The 13506-nt window shown below is 43.5% G+C and overlaps 1 protein-coding gene across 5 annotated transcripts in view; it reads left to right on the forward strand.

Annotated features, from left to right (window-relative positions):
• The first annotated feature begins 2734 nt into the window (after positions 1-2734).
• The window catches only part of LOC125752046 (casein kinase I), a 40770-nt gene continuing 29998 nt past the window's right edge, over positions 2735-13506 (forward strand). For 3 of the 5 annotated variants that reach the window (XR_007400844.1, XR_007400845.1, XM_049031586.1), the window contains exons 1-2: positions 2735-2905; positions 5408-5534. The gene's annotated coding sequence lies outside the window, so the exon portion shown is untranslated. Of the gene's footprint in view, positions 2906-3424; positions 3923-5407; positions 5535-13506 lie in introns of those variants that run through there. The other 2 variants (XM_049031585.1, XM_049031584.1) reach the window with 2 other exon arrangements.

Genomic DNA, 13506 nt, shown 5'->3' on the forward strand with positions numbered 1-13506 from the left:
CAAGTTTGTGTAAAACATTATGGTAAATTTTAAATGAATGGCATTTATATAGCGCTTTTCTACCCCTACGAGTACTCAAAGCGCTTTACATTTCATGCCTCACATTCACTCATTCACAAACCAATTCACACACCAGTGGCGGAGGCTGCCATGCACGGCGCCAACCTGCTCACTGGGAGCAATTTAGGGTTCAGTGTCTTGCTCAAGGACACTTTGATGGGGTCAGGAGGAACCAGGGCTCGAACCTGATTATGATGGATGTTCCAAAGATCATCTTGTGATGCCACTAAATGTTTGGCTTTCATGTTTGTCAAGTGCCCCATGAATGTTCAATGGCTTTAATGTCAGAGACTGTAGTGAAAAGGTTATGACAATCAGTGCTTCTTGCTTTTCTTTGTTCTTGCAAAGCTTTGCAACTTATTTAGGGTCATTATCCTATGGTATTTGTCTCCTTACATAAACCCCAGTTTACATGGTGGAACTTTATGTTACTGGCCAACTGGGCTAGTTCAGTAAAAAATGTAGTCCAACATACTTTTTTTTTTACTATCTAAAAGGCTAGGTTTCAGGTTTTGTACTCGCCCTTAACCTAAATGACTCACCTCCGGCCAGTGGGTGAGGTTCATTTCAAGCCCTACCTTCTGTTACTGCCATAAATCTCAAACTTGGTTTCATCACAGTAATCCATTTCAAAAAGCGGCCATGCCTTAGTCCATGCCAAAGCTTTATTTATTTCTAGGGTTAAATGAAAAGAATTCCAGATTTTTAATGCGGCCTCATATGTTTAAACCGCACTGTATACCTACAAACATCTAACTATTTTGAATGGCTATTTAATTTCTTTACTTGACTGTGAGCTAAAATAATTGAATGCTGCTTAAAATCTTGGTTGCTTCCTGTCATAAACATATAAACATTACAATAGACTTTTTATTTTTTATTGCTTTGTTCTGCCTGTCTTTTTAGATATTTATGAACCTACAGGCAGTAGGATCATGTAGTGGGGAGTGAGCTAAAGCCTGTGGTGCCTGTGATCGCCGGTTCGGTGTCTGGCTCACAATGGGGTATGTTAGTGAGTAACACGATCCAGTGTGCTTGTAGAAATATCAAACTGACCATCATTTAATTTTAGTGTAGAACCACGAAATACAGTGAACAGTTTTTATGTTGCGAATTCGTGCGTATTATTTTTTTCTGTTACTGTATTTAATCATTATGCCAGACTTGCTCCCTGGCACCTATTTGAAATTGTATATAGAAAATTAATTTGTAGTCGAATGCACATTTTTGTGTTATCATGCAATATTCATGTATCAAAATGCATAACTAAATGTTCCCTCCTTTAACTGTTTAGCTTCTCTACAGAAATACGGTAAAAGCTATGTTTCTGCCTCCCTCTTTAAATCAGCCAGTCTTAGCTGAATTATATTTAAAGGCAGAGTGTATTAACCTGTATTAATGCTGTACATTTACCACTGGGTGAAGTCTTATTGACATCTATGCGAAAACCTAATACAGCACACGTGGGTGGTTATGAGAAGGGGGAGACTGGTGAGGATCAAGAAAATAATGTAAATAACACTGCAAGTGGGAGGAGTTCAGATTCCTCACTAAATGCTAGGAAAGGTGATAAGGAATGACATTTTGACAATGGATAGAAGAATGATAATTTTCTGACACTTTATGTCCTACAATTTAATAGGTTTTCAGCTTTGAAGTTCATTTATTTTCGTACTGGTCACAGTTATTTTCTTATGTTGGACCATCTACTGATTTGTATGATGGACCAGATCTTAACCTTACAACTGTAGGGGAAAAACACTCATATAGAGAGAACAACAGCAAAAGTACTATGAAAAAACACCTTAAACTATTTTCCATAAAGCAGACAGACACACAAGCTAGAAATTTTTGCCCCCCTGACAAACTGTCAACTTGGGTGATCAGATACCCTATGGAGTGATGAGCCCCCGGAGTCCGTAAAGGTAGCCATGTCTCTCTTTGACAGACAAATATAGTCTTCATACTTTTGCAGTTTAATTAATAATAGATTAATATTAAATACCCTGGGTAAGTTAGCTTAAACCACAAGATTCAGTGTATTGTCTTAATTATATCTTAGTCAGGGGCGCTGTAAAGAGGGAAAAGTTAGGACAGTTCAAAAATTTGGAAGATAACTAGATTGGTCTGCATTGGGGGCCCAAAATCTCTAGAGGCGCCCGCTACTATAGTCATTCTTTCATTAATTAATACGGTACACATTATACCATCCATGAATCCATTTTTTTAAAAACACTTGTCCTATTCAGGGTTGCAGGGGGTCCGGAGCCTATCCCAAAGACAATGGGGGAAAGGCAGGGAACAACCTGGGATGGGACGGGGAAACTGGAGTACCTGGAGGAAACCCCACAACAGCAAGGGGAGAACATGCTAACTCTGCACAGATGGAATCCAGGCAGAGATTCGAACCCAGGTAGATGTTACACATACATCTTATCCTGTGAAGTGTAAAATTATTAACATTAATATATATACTGGGATATATATATATATATATATATATATATATATATATATATATATTAATTAATGTTAATAATATATATGTGTGTGTGTGTGTTCATGTAGGCCTACATGACCATGCCCGTAGGTTGTAACTGGCTGGCTGCATTCACTCACCCGGAAGTAGTCATCTTTCTAGGCGGGTGGTGCCGGAACGGCACTTCCGGGACTGAGCGAGCCATTCAGAGCGACGAACGAAGAGAGCAAGAAAAAAGGAGAAAGCACCAAGGTTTTTAAAAAATAATAATAAAGATAAAGCTTGTACGTAATTTATCACGCTCGAAGTGGGAAGAGGCGATAAGGTCACACTACACAGGGGAAATAAACCAGCGTCACAGCAAAAGTAAGCTTTTTAGTTAGCGGAAAATTATTTATATCACCATTTCCTCCTTTCTATAAGAGAATGAAATGAGTAACGTTATTACTAGTTCTTGCTAGTTAGCGATCTGGAACTCGTTGGCCACAACCGTGCCACTTATCCAGGAGTATTTGTGCGAACAGTACTGTTAATATTATGTAAGCTGTTAAGAACGGTTTCGCATAAGATGTGTAATTATCATTGTCATTGGGGTAGTGTATATGATTTTACACGTTGTATCGACGACTGATTTATAAATTGATAGGGGTTACTCTACTGCATTATAGCTTCCTCGGAACACGTATATGTAAATGTCAGTTAAATTACTAAAATTGTTATAGTGATCTACATATTTTAATAAATAAATGATAGGTTATTCTGATTAGTGTGGCAGATGATATGAGTATGGAGTGTTATTAACTGCCAGCTGAGCGTTTAAATATAGCTGTTTTTGACTAGCTTATAATGCGTCTCCGACGGTGCCAGGCTTTGGTGGCCGTTTGTCCGGTGCGATTTAGGTACAGCCGTGAGCCGTGGCTCCAGGCGCCGCCTGAAGCAGGTCGGCTTGCCCTAAATGCAAAAGCGGCAGGACGGTCAGGCAGACCGTTACCCATGCCACAGGTAACCGCTCCGGCCGAGCGCGATGCTGCTTCCTCCTGCTTGCGAGTAAATAATTCAGGCGACTGCCGGTCGTTTGCACAAACACAGTTGCCGTGACATTAATGCCGGCGTGGCTCCGTCTCCCGGTACCTGTGTCACCGGGGTGAGAACCTGCCTACAACAGTGAGGCGCGACTCGGGAGCTCACTATTTACATACGGGGGAAATGCCAGGCTGCTTCTAATTTTTAATCAAATCTGCTTTCCCGTATCGTTTTTAATTACGATTAAAAAAAAAGTATTTAATGTGGAGCTACGGGAGATCTGTTTCTTTGGACCTGCCTAAGTTTTCTTTTGGACTTTGGCCGGATAAGGACGTTTTAGGCAAGCAAGGAGCTGTCCGAGTGAGTTCACGACTAACTTTTAAAGCATTATGGGTCTCCTGGCGTTTCTACATTTTTGCTTTCAGACAATTACAGTAGTATGTATCTATTTATTTATCTATCTATCTATCGCGGAAGTCCTTATAAAGGTGGCGTCTTGGGTCTAGTAAACACAGGCTGTCCGCGTCCTGGGCATGTCCACCCGGTCTATGTGACAGCAGATGCTGTCCTGTGTGACTCATGAGCGTCGTGGCGTGTCTCTTTCTGCCAGAGCTATCCACACCAAAAATGATTAATTCTTACTGGTATAGTTCCCGATTCCCGAAGCTACATTTTACTAGGAATGCCATCAAAACTATATTAAAAAGTGCAGCGTTTTAAAAACCTCTTTTCTGGCATCTTTTGCTACATCGGCCCCAAGTCGGAAGCACTGAACCATCGGTAACAAATATGACGTGCGAGTCTAAGCGTATCCGCACTTCTAAAGCTGGCCACGTTGAAACGGCATTTTTGCTTTAGCTAGATCGTCTGGAGATCTGTGTGAATAACAGGTTCAGCGTGGAACGTAGCTACAGTATGAACATGTAATTTATACAACATGAATGTTATGTGGTAATCACCCAAAGCAGGATATAGAGAGAATCGTTTAGAATTGGCGGTTATCTGTCTATTATACTATTTTAAAGGTGTTAAATGGCAGCTTAGCAGTAAAGTGCACCCAGGAAGGCAAGAAAGGTTTTATTGAATTTCGTTCAGTTATTTTCTCAATTGGTTTGGCCACAGAAGCTTCACTTTCATAATGCTAGTTTTAGGTTTGCTTCTTAGATTGCAAGGTATAACTTTGCTTGTAGTTTAGCTGGGTTACCTGAGCAACCATTTTTTATTTTTTTTAGAGGTGGCAGTGGTACATGCATCATCTGCGGTCTAAAACATGATGACTATTTCCCATTGAAAGTCCATACTGTAAATGGCATAAATATATTTTATTGTATCTATCACTTAAATAATTTGATAGATAGCAGCCTCTGGGTACATTTGACAATGTCCTAGAAATTTCTCCAACTGCCATAGCAATCTAGGGGTCTTTATGGATAACTATCAATTACACAAATTATTCAGAAAAGTGCTGCAAATTCAGATTCTAAATATCTTGGGAAAAGATTAGTCTTTTTCATTTTGATTTCTTTCTCGCAACAAAGAGGCTGCATCCTGCAGAAATGTGAAACTCTGCAGTCACTTCAGCTGGTTTTCAGTGACTCTGGACAATTTATGCATCACTGCAGATTTAGAGCGGAGTTTGGTAATTAAACGTGACATTGGATGTCTAAGTTTGCTCCCCCTTTATTTCATTGTGGGTTTTAGCAGGCTGACTTCTTAGTGGTAACAGGGCCAAAATCCACGTGTTATCTTCTCGAAGAAGGCTCAGATCCTCAGGCGGGCCGGGGGAACCGATTTGCATGTGGGATGCTTTTCAGCCATGCCCTTCTGTTTACTGTCTGATTGCAGGTTTATGCTCGACAGGAGAGTAAAGCTGCCTTTTTGGGTTCCCGGCAAAGTACAGAGGCATGTGGGCCCTAACCCTGTGTGCTCACCACTAAGTCTACCTGTGGACTGTCAGCGGGCTTTCAGCTGGGTAAGCAGAGGTTCTCTCTGTTTAATTCTGTTTAATTGTTCTGTTTTCTTTCTCCTCACTTACGTTTCCTTTAGTTATTGTCCTTAATATGGTTACTTGTTTATGGTGAGTTAATGGAATTTTGTTTGTTCAGTTTTTAAGACTTAAGCTTCAAAATCATTGCCGCCTTCTCATTCCATGCTTTTCCTGTTTGCAAGCCGGCACCTTTGTATGGTTAATATGTGTTTGTCATGTTTATCGCGGCAGTTCGCCATGTAGGTTAGAGTCCCGTTTCTCTCGGTGAGTCACTTGCGGCCTGATACCATCAGTTAGTCATGTACTAACATACTAATTTGTCAAGCATAATTTTTTGGAGATCAACATCTGCTGTCTGTCTGAGTTGTTTGAGTTATGATTTTTTAAAACCCCAAGTTAGGTCATAATGAGTCATAACTAGTTCTCCTTCTTATGCCTGAAATTGATTTGCTGAAAGTGTGACGCACTGCACTGTGTATTTATCCTGATTTAGCCAGTTGATGTTTTTTTTAGTCCTGGTCCTAACACCTGTCCAGATGTATGGGAGTCTTGATTCTGGTAGTCATTGCTGCAGACGTGGAAGTTGCAGGCTTGGAATGGTCTCTGGTATTGGGAGTCTTTTAAGCAAATTGTGGTCGTGATTTGCTGAATGTATAACAAATGGTTCCTATGATGGCAGTGAGCTATTACCAGACTGCTACAGGAAGACATGCTGGGAGTCTGTGTGACGAGTTCTCTGTGATACATTTACTTTGCCCTGCTGCATTTCATAATGTCAGGGGAATGGGCATATCTGAGAAGACCATGGTCTCAGAGTTGATTTTTTAATTTGCTTTTCAGAGTGCTGTACCGGTCATTTCCTTATTCCATGGTTAACTATTAAAATATCAGCCAGTCGATCATATTGTATTTTAAGCCTTGTTCACAGTTGAGGACCTTCTGTGTTGCATTAAGGAAAGGAATGCAAGCTTTGGGTGTTTAAAAGGCTGTTCTCAGGGAGAGATGGTAATGAACGAATGAAAGTGGTATTTATATAATGCTTCCTCAAACACCCAAAGCACTTTACAGAACCACCACTGTGTAGCACCCACCTGGATGATGCGACAGCAGCCAATGTACACCATTTAGATACAGGGGATGATTAGGAGCCAGATTTAAAAGGGCTACAGTGGGCAATTTTAGCCAGGACATTGAGGTACCTTCAAAGGATGCCCAGGGATCTTGTATTACCTCAGGAGTCAGGACCCTGATTTTTACGTCTCATCCAAAGGACAGCACTATTTTTATAGCACAGTGTCCCTGTCACTGCATTGGAGCACTGGTACCCACGCTGACCACAAGATGGGCTAACCTGTTGGCCACGTTGTCCCCATCACTTCACTGGGACATTGGGACCCACACAGACCACAGGACGGGCTAACCTGTTGGCCACGTTGTCCCCATCACTTCACTGGGACATTGGGACCCACACAGACCACTGGATTGGCTAACCTGTTGGCCACAGTGTCCCCATCATTGCACTTGAGCACCGGGACCCACACAGACCACAGGACGGGCTAACCTGTTGGTCACAGTGTCCCCATCACTGCACTGGGAGATTGGGACCCACACAGACCAATGGATGGGCCACACCAGCACCTCTTCCAGCAGCAACCCAGCTTTCCTAATGGGTCTTCAATCCAAGTACTAGCCAGGCCCAAACCTACTTATCTTCAGGTGGATTACCGGGTCAACATTAATGGTGAATTTAAACGCTGAGTGAATAGCCTTGGTGGGTCTGAGTGTATAGTTGCGGCCTGGTGGTGCTGGTTGAGCAGGTGATGGCCGACATTGGGTGTGGAGCTGCCCTTGGTCCTCCCTCTCTCCCTCCCTCTCTCTCTCTCTCTCTCTCTCTCTCTCGGTGAGGCCTCTTCATAGAGGCTGGAATCCCTAGGGAAATGTATAGATGTGTCAGGTTTATTTTGTATTTGGTCAGTTTCACTGAAATCCTGTCAGTGAGCCCCCCACCCTATACAGACACTTTAGGGGATCCTCCACCCACAGGACAATGGTGTTATTTTTATAAGTTCCGGGTTAATGTGACTGGCTGCGGTCTGTCTCTTGCCAGAGTTATTTCTCCATAACCCTCTGCTTACTGTGATATAGTTCTACCCAAAAACCCTTCTGTATTTTTTTAAATATAATTTTGTTGTGATAATCAGTTTTCAAGCATCAGATATTCACCAAAGAGCTTCTTTTTATGCATCCAAAGTAACTTTTTTTTGCTTCAATTTGAATATAATGACGCTATGATGTGATTGGAGTTTAGATTAATGAACAATTTCTTTTGCTTGTTTGCGTTACACATATTATTGTTTGCTCTTGTCTGTCTTTGCCTAATTGGTTAAAGTGTTAAAAATGTCAGTGCTGCTGGGCTCAGGTTTGGGCATGAAAGTTTGGGAAGATCTTATGAAACGGAATCATCTTCTAGGCAGCAGCTTCCTTTGTTCTTACATTCTGTTGTCCTGGGAAAATTATTTCTCTTCATCAGAATGGCAAGCGCTCTGGTACCTGATCTGCCTTCGTTACTGCAGTCTTGAATGTTTTAATATTATAATTACATCAAAACTGTTTTTAGGCACTACATATTATCTTACTGCCGTCAACCATCGTACGTAATGTGCTACCAGAAATGGAAACTCGTGCGGTTTTTCATTTTGTTTTAATTTTTCTACATATATTTTTCCACAGGCAAAGTCCTGACTCATAAATACAGTCAATACTTTAAAGGCACTTAGACAGTTGTAATGTGGAAAATAATTGGACAGTTAATAGGTAGTTGTTATAAAAGATAATATGGTTGGATAATGCTTTGTTGCATACTCTAATGTGACTGGCTGTGAGGAAGAAAAAATAAGGATGAAATGCTGATGAATTTGTCGTTACCATGGGAGCAGTGCACATCTTTTAGGTGAAGCACGACGGTAACTCTGCGTGCCTCTAATTATGTGTGGGATGTGGAGGCCTCCCTCAGCAGGCTTTTTCATACCTGCTACCCTGGCTCATTGTGGAGGAACATTTAGCTGCTACGGGTGGTATGTGATGGCTGTTAACCCAGAGTACTGGTGGCTGTGGGGCGGAGCTTTAAGTGATGGCTGGCTGGCTGGTTGGCTGGGGGGGTGGAGGACGTCATCCTCGATGAGGGCAGTGTTGGACCTCTTGTGCACCTGACTCTGAGTGGGGTGGGGTTGTGGATCTTCCGGGAGCCTCCCAGAGGGCTGAGTACTAGCAGCCATGTGTCAGCTCCTCACCCAGATACCGTTGGGTGTTTGCTGCTGTTCTGTAGCTGCTCCATATTACGCTGCTTCTCTTTGCCGCGCCTGTGAGACGGCAATGAGATCAGCTCCCCCAGCCTCTCACCTCCCACCTCCCCTTCTGTGACCTTTCCCTTAGACACGTCGGCTTTGGAAGCCAAGGGTGTTGTTCTTAACGTAAAAGAAACAGTTGTATGCTTTCTTCTGAGGTGCTTGACGCCTTCTTTTTAATTTCAGTCAGCTCTTATCTTATCTTTGGCATGAAAAGAGTCTTGTGATATTGGGTTTATCATATTTTAAAAAGATGTAATTAAATTGAACAGGGGTAACTGATATAAGGAGGTAAGAGGTGTTGCTCTTGTTAAAGGAGGAAAGGAAATTGGTAAATTATGGAATAAAGGGAGCAAATGAACAACTATAGGGCATCCTGCCCTGGGGGGGGGGGTTGCGCGTCCTAATGTGGGGTCTTCATGCTGGCCGGTGCAGAGAGGGGGGCTTGCATGGGAAGCATGTGCCAGCTGCCCCACTGTTTAACTGCTGGGCTGTATACTTACCCCGCCCCCCCGCACTTAGTAAATCACTGGGCTGAGCTGCTGCACGTAGCAGCCATAAGAAGTGGCTGTAAGAGAAAGGTGAGGCGTGAAGCTGAGAGGCTCCCCGCAGGCAGGCGAGATGCGGCGAGTGGCTGCTGGAGTGTGCTGGTGATGGGGGGGGGGGGGGCTACCCCTGCAGGGTTCTTTCCCATAAAGGTTAATGACTCTGAGTGCAGCTTCACTCCGCTTTTATTGTCTCCTCAAAGAGAGCCCAGGGGAGAGACTCGGCTATAAAACTGTGATGCAACAAGTATTTGTAAGTGTTTGCCATGAGCTAAGAGAAGGATTTGGGTGATTCTTCATTGGCCCAGTGTGTGTCTCTGCCATGCAGATTCCTATGATAAATGAACTTCCTTTCCTGATCCCCTGTGTTTTGTTTCAAAGTCATTCTGTCACCGGTTATATTGTGTTTACCGTTTGATAAGCAGTTCTTTCCGGAGTTTTTTTGTTGTGAGCCGTATCCAAGCCATACCTATGCTGACGGGGCCGCGCCCCGCACCCATACCGATGGGGCCGCGCCCCGCACCCGTGCCGATGGGGCCCTGCTTAATAGCAGGTGGAAGGTATGGCCAAATTGAACTGGTTGCATCACCACCTTTTGATTGGCCGAAACGCACGGAGATACTGTTGTTCTGTGCATGGATGTATCCAGCATTTTATAAAATACTGCGTTTGAAAACTCAGAACAGAGCAGCCTCTCTGTTAGGAACATTATGGCTTTTTTGGTTGAGCGTTGGATTCGCTGCTGTTATTAACACTAACGGCACATTAGCGCCAACAAAAGGGCTGCATACGCCGAAGGACGTCTCGCTTGGAGGTTAAAGGAGTTAGAAGTTCGTTGGCGTGGGAAATAGCAGTTCTGATGTACTGCAGAGCAGCTGAACAGAATGGATTCGTAATGCAAATTTATACAAGCAAATCCTAATTCCGGTAGCATTTGATAATTGTGTAACACAGCGATCATCACAGATGTGCTAGTGCAAATTAGCACACAGTAAAAAATTAATTGTGTGAACAGTAAATAAGCATCACTGTCGCTCTTCAAAACCGGCGACACCTTTACTGAGCCGACCCCTCTGCGGTGGAAAACCGAGGTGAGCTGGAACCGTGCTGTGACTAGTCACTCTTCCCAGTACAGCTCAAGTACAGGTCAGTTCCTGTATGCCAGTGGAAAAGCACTATAAGGGAGTGGTGCTCAACCTTTTTTTACAGTAAGAGCTACTTTTGCAAAGAAAATAGTTTGACCAGCTGCTGCCTCAAGGTGGTGTATTTTACTGCCAAACAAGGGGGTGGGGGCATATTTTGCTATTGGCCAGTTGGCCGCAATGAAATAAAGCTTCTCCATTAATCATCTTGTGAGACATCAGAAAACACCCCATGATCAACTGGCCTGGGCACCCCTGCCATAGGAGGGTGCTGGTAGGATGAGGGGCTGCCCTAAAGGCAGTGAACCTCTCACCACTGGCCAATCAGCTGTCAGCTCTGTGTGACATCATCACTGCAGTGCTTCCCTTTGCAGGAACTGGTTTCCTTTGATGAACAAATTTGTGCTGGCAAATTATTCTGCCTGTGAATGTTAGTCGCAGGGGCTTTGGGGGGAGGGGGGGGCTATCTCCCCCTTAACACATAACACACAGTACTTGCATGGGTTTGCTGCTGTTCTCTGTTGGTAATGTTCTCTCACTATCAGGAAAGTATGTTACTGATACAGAAGCCTGTGTGCAGCTACTGGACCAGCTGGTCCGTACAAAAAGCTGAAACCATCTCACAGTTTAACCTTCTGAAAATAGCATCAGTACTTATGTTCAGCATAAGCAGTCAAGGTATTGAGTTTTCAAACTTTGAACCATTATCGGTAATACTTGCTGAAATTTGTTCTTACATTTGCATTGGTATAATGTATTGTGTGACAGGAACAATGTGAACATCAGCAGTGCTCATGGGGTCTATCAGATCATTGACTGATTTGTATTTTAATCCATTAGACGGTGGTATTTCCTGCTTCTCCGATACAGCATTGCACCCTACAACGTGATCGTAAGGTGAATCTGAACTTAGGCGAGGCCTGTGATGTTTTGGTGAATGGCTGCAGGCCGGCAAACGGGGGCCTGCTGCACTTTTATTCCTGCACCCGGTACCCCCAAACACAGAGACCTGAGGGCCAGTTGCCCTCCTCCCATCCCTCCTGTCATGCCCGCCCCACCCTCAGCCGGCTGGCATCTGCCTCAAACAGGCGAGGAACCCTTCCCCCCCCCCCCGATTTGTCAGCTGGGGGTGGGGGCTGGGTGTGTGGAAATGCTCTCCTCTCTGCCACTGAAATGACTTGTCAGCCTTCCCACGTCTCAGCAGAACCTTTAAAGGCTTCAATAATTCATGAAATGTCCCTGATGCGGTGCCTGGATGTCTGCTGGGCCTCATATTTATTTATTTCCCTGCTCTGTGGCCTAAGGCCTCTGCTCAGTGCCCCACCAGCCTATGTGGAGGACTGTCTCAAGCTCTTCATGTAGTCCTCTCTGTTTCGTGACTTTTTATTGGCCTGGAGGAGGAACACACCTCTGTGGGTGTATCTGGTCCTTACCCAATCCCTTGCCTTCCTTCACATGTATGTGCCTGTACAGACACACTCCTCTCACGCATCTACACATCGACATTCTTTTTCTTTCTTTAGGCTCTGGATAATAAAAATTATCCTTAGCTGATTAACTGGCCTGCCGTGGCTTTGTGAATATCACAGTACAACTGTAACATGCATATTGGTATTTATACTGGCCCCAGATATTGTTGTCAGTTGGACTATTTTAATAAGATGTTTTTTTTGCCGGATCTGTGTGTGGATTCTCGTTAGTGACGCTCTGACTGTCATGTGGGCTCTTTATCAAACCCTGTAAACGGCAATGTCAGCTAAAACATGCGAAAGCCTGCGTTCCTCGGCTGACGTTGGCAAGTGTTTGCCCCTGTATTCACCATGGCTGCTTTCCTCCTGTTTCGAAAGGGTCTTCAGTGATATACTTTTAAAATTGTGTTTTTCAAGATTCAGTTCTCCTTTGTCATTGTACATGACAGTACAACAATTCTGAGATCGCAGCTGCATGAGTGGTGCGAACAAAATGCAAGACAATACATGTGACATTTAACAGTATGTACAAATTAGTCAATAAATATGGACAAATCAAAAAATATATTTAATTTAGGATGGTATGGTGCCTGGTGGGGAGCAGTCCTTAGTGATAGTTAACCCAGAGCACCTCTTCAGCACATTTTTGTTTTAGTCATAGGCATATCGAGTGGATTGTAATTCAAACTCAGCCTCAGATCATACCCATCCATTGCATTGATTTCCATTACAGACCCTCTGCAGGGTTATGCTGTCGTGCTCCTCATTTGGACTCCCATCCATCCATCCATTTTCCAAACCGCTTATTCTACTGGGTCGCGGGGGGTCCGGAGCCTATCCCGGAAGCAATGGGCACGAGGCAGGGAACAACCCAGGATGGGGGGCCAGTCCATTTGGACTCCCTCAGCTGTTTATCAGGTGAACACTGTTTGTGTGAGTGAGCCCGAGACCTTATTTCTGCTCAGCTTAACACAACTTTATGGCTTTAATAATGAGTGTATTTAGCAGCTGCAGGGACAAAAGATATTAAAAAGCTCTCAGTCCAAATGGTAATTTAGACGACACGGTGGTTTAGAACATGGCCAGTGTGTTTCCTCTTCAGGTACTCATGCATAGCCCCAGTACTGCCGTGGTAAGACGTCGCACTTTGCATAGTGTAAAACCACCTTTTTGTTTTGTGATCATTTTTGAACTGCTCTCATAATTACACAGTGATATTAAAGGAAAACATTTATTTTTATGAATTTAAGTGTTTTAGAAATCATAACGGTAATTTTATTAAAATAAAAAATTGATGTCTTGATTTAAAATATCGATGTTGAGGCATTTTGTGCTTGGCAACCCTACTGGTTACACCGAGGAAGGCTGCTGGTTTGGTCTTCCTGGTCAGGGGCGTCTGAAGCGTTTTGAATGTGGGGGACATACTGGCATAAAACTAATATTTTATGTTAAATGTG

This window comes from Brienomyrus brachyistius, chromosome 11 (genome assembly GCF_023856365.1).
Source record: "Brienomyrus brachyistius isolate T26 chromosome 11, BBRACH_0.4, whole genome shotgun sequence".
Lineage (NCBI taxonomy): Eukaryota > Metazoa > Chordata > Actinopteri > Osteoglossiformes > Mormyridae > Brienomyrus > Brienomyrus brachyistius.